Here is a 3,843-nt window from a genome sequence, read left to right as displayed (position 1 = left end):
TGGATTGTAGGTATTAGAGTATAGATTATTTTGGGGTGGACGGTTGTAATTGTTGAGATATTGAACTTGTTCGCTGCTAGAACACATAGAATCATCATGATCTCCGCTGCAAGTAGTAGAACATGTAACAACTACTCCTTGATTAGAGTTAGAACTAACATGCCTATTAAGCATCTTAACCACATTATCCATCTTTGCACTTAACATATTCAAGGTATCTACTTCGAGTATACCTGCGGTTCTCCTTGTATTATCTCGTTCGTTGGACCCATTGGTAGTTATTAGCAGCCATTTCTTCAATCAATTGTTGAGCTTCCTTGGCTGACTTTCCCATCAATGCTTCTCCCGCTGCTGCATCTACATGCGTCTTTGTTGGATAAGTGAGACCATTGTAAAATGTTTGCACTATAAGCAAATCTAGTAAACCATGATGAGGACATCTTCGTTGTAATTCCCGATAGCGCTCCCAACCTTCGTACAATGTCTCTTCTTTCTATTGAGAGAAACTAGTTATATTCATTCTAAGTTTAGCAGTTTTTCCAAGTGGAAAGAATTTATTAAGAAAAGCCTTAACTAATTCAGCATAAGTAGTAAAAGTGTTTGGAGGATGAGATTGTAATCAAACCTTGGCCTTGTCCCTTAGCGAAAATGAAAACAATCGAAGTTTAATTGTATCATCACTAACACCATTAAACTTAATTGTATCACAGATTTCAAGAAATGTTGACAAGTGAGAATTTGGATCTTCGGTAGCATTACCTCCATATTGAAATTGTTGAACCATTTGAATCAGTGATGGTTTAATTTTAAAATTATTAGCATTTACCGTTGGTCTTGCAATGCTAGTTTGAGATCTTTGTGTCTCCGGTAAAGCAAAATCTCGTAGAACTCGTCTATTTGGTTTGTTTTCCGCCATTTCTTCCTCAAATGGTAGCTCTATCAAAATTTCCTCTATTAGCTGCCAAAGCTCTTGTTTCTCTTGATGCGGTATATTCCTCATTTGTCTAAGAAGTGTCCTCTCAATTTCTGGATCGAAAGGTGCAACTTTTCGATATGTTCGATGCATATACTACAAATAGAAATAAGAGAAATTATGCAGCTTTAATTGTCAAAAACTAAATTAATGCAAAATCAACTATAAACAACTTAAAAACAATAGAAATGTCTAAATTAATAGAAATGATTAGACCCTAATATTGCCGCTCCCCGGCAACGGCACCAAAAATTTGATGGAATTTTTATATCAATACAAGTTTGAATTCGATTTTATACCCGTTGACTGCAACTATACAGGTCGAAATCGTAATGTAAGGTATGTATCGAGTCGATCCCACGAGGAGCAATTTAAACAAGTACTAGGACCTTATTTTCTCTATTATTTAGACTTATAAATGAATTTGAGCAGATAAATTATAATGCTATTGTCTATAAATCTAGTTTAACAAATGCTAAATGTAAATGGATAAATTTCACTCAAGAATAAATCTAGGGATGTTGATTCTACTTATGGCATAAACAACATAAATGAATAGATTTACCTCTTGTTATTATTGTTGTTTAATTAGGGATTCATTTCTAATATTATCAAATCTCATTCTCATGATAAAATGCCCTAGAGCAATCCAGTTTTCCCTATATTCATGGTGAACTACTAGTTCTACTCTGTTTTCCTTCATGAAATGCTAGCTAATCCACTTAAGTGTACATCTATTTTCATGAACATACAACTCAAGCTCTACTCATATTTTTTTCATTGTTACTACCAATTCTCATTGACTAATAACAACTATAAACATGCTATTGGTGATCAAACAACAACAAGTAATTACAACTGCACAAATAGACAAGTTAATACAAGATATAACAAGTGTAAATCACATTCAATTCATATCATTTAGCCATAAGTTTCATCTACTCTCTAGATAAAGAAATTTAGCTACTCATGAATGATATTATGACAATCAAACTCACAAGTTTATTAATGCAAAACATCATAAAGTACAAGTACAAGAAAGATAAAGAAAAGCTTAGCCAATTAATGGTGAAACCCTCAAATTTCTGCTATGTCTTGTACAAGATGATTACAAGTGAAATCTCCAAGTGCTTGTTTTTAGAACTTCTAGTTAGAGAGAAAAATGTTACAAGATGAAAAACTCCTTCCATATGGTGATGCCTGACTTCTCCTTGGTTCTCTGCATAAAAGGTGGTAGAAAGGCAATTTGTTCTCCTTCATGATTCCAACAACTCAGATTTTGTAAAGAAAGTCAAAAGAAATGTTGTTTTGACTTGTCAATAACTCATTTTGTCTTTCCTTTTGTTGCAGAAGCATGTGCCATCGAATTCTCTCACCCAAGATAGCTGGAAAGTTGTGTGAAAAATGAGAAAAAACGGCATTGCCACTTGCAGAAGAGAGAGGCAGATTCGCGCCCTGGATCCGAGGTGTGCACTACGATCCGAGCTCGGATCAAGGCTGATCTGAGGTCTTTCTCTTAATGATCCGAGCTCGGATTGTCTGGACTCGAATGCACTGCTTCAGAAGTACAGAGGAGGGCTCGGATCGCCCTTTGTTCACATGGATCCGAGCTCAGATCTGTGCTGATCAATTTCCAGTTTTTCACTTCTTTTCTTTTTCTTCATTTTTGCTCCTAGTTTCTTTTGTACTTTATCCTTTGGACGATCCTTACATTTCCTTCATCTCGTGCATGAATTTCATATATCAATATCCTTCACAATTTCACAAAATTAACGCATTAATCCACTCATTTATCAAATTTTGGACACTTAAACAATATTTAAGCATTTATCACCAAAAGAATTCAAATATGGCTTTAATCTTCTCAAAACATACCAAAAGTTCATGCCAAACTTGTACAAAATGTACATTAAATATTCTCTTATCAATATGTTTGGAATCGAGTCCTCAAATTGACATTCGACTAGAAAACGGAGATTTAGCTACATATCCTCAGGAGAGATCTGCAAAACTCCATCGATAACCATTGGTTTTTCCCAAAAGACTCACTAAAGAAGAGACCAGCGGACGTCTCCTTTTTCTTGTTCCCTCCAAGGTAGTAATCATGCGGGATTCCGGCCTTTTTTCTCTGTTTGTTTCCTAATTGAAGTCCATTACTTCAGCAGTCCATTGGCCAACTAAAAATAGAATTCTAATTGCAAAAGGAAACTTCTCCAACTATTGCTAATTGTTCCCTAATAAGACATCTAATAAAAAGTGGTAGTTTCCTAATTTTCATCCAATACTCCACGTAAACTCCATCTTGAATTGGAAAACTCTTGAAAAATCACCTCTTTTATTACTTTTTTCTCCACCTTCCTACAATTGACACAAAATACCAAATATAAGTAGAATCAATCAATTAATACAATATTTGGTAATATAAACGAGGAAAATAATCATAGAATTAATGACAAAAATGCAACCTATCATAGAACCTTTGAAGTCTCCACCAGAATGTTGCAACAGCATATTGTCATTCAAAAAATGTTCCATGGATTGTCGATAGAGTTCCAAGATAACTGGACTGAATTAAGGAATTGGAAATACTGAGGTGACAAATATGTGTCCATATGATTAGTTTAACTCTCTCTCTCTCTCTTATATTTTTTTTCTGTTTCTCCTTTTTGTGGTGTTCTCTTGATGAAATCTTCTTTTGTAATGACTTATTGAAGTTGCGATTTCTTGGATAGTTAATGAGCTAAAAAAAATTTGGATTGCCAATTGATTTCAAGCACTTCCTATTTGTATGGCTCAAGATGTTGAAAGAGCTGGATGTTGATGTATTACTTTGCTAGCAATTATTTTTAGCTAACCAAAGCTGTTGTATG

General features: G+C 34.5%; 1 non-coding gene across 1 annotated transcript; it reads left to right on the top strand.

The window, feature by feature from the left end:
• The first annotated feature begins 422 nt into the window (after positions 1 to 422).
• LOC140038202 (small nucleolar RNA R71) lies at positions 423 to 529 on the top strand. Its single transcript, XR_011841997.1, has one exon. It is a non-coding gene; the product is annotated as a small nucleolar RNA R71 (small nucleolar RNA).
• The last annotated feature ends 3,314 nt before the right edge of the window (positions 530 to 3,843 follow it).

This window comes from Coffea arabica, chromosome 3c (genome assembly GCF_036785885.1).
Source record: "Coffea arabica cultivar ET-39 chromosome 3c, Coffea Arabica ET-39 HiFi, whole genome shotgun sequence".
NCBI classification, from domain to species: domain Eukaryota; kingdom Viridiplantae; phylum Streptophyta; class Magnoliopsida; order Gentianales; family Rubiaceae; genus Coffea; species Coffea arabica.
Note: the sequence above shows the minus strand (reverse complement) of the source record. Positions and strands in the feature narration are given on the sequence as shown.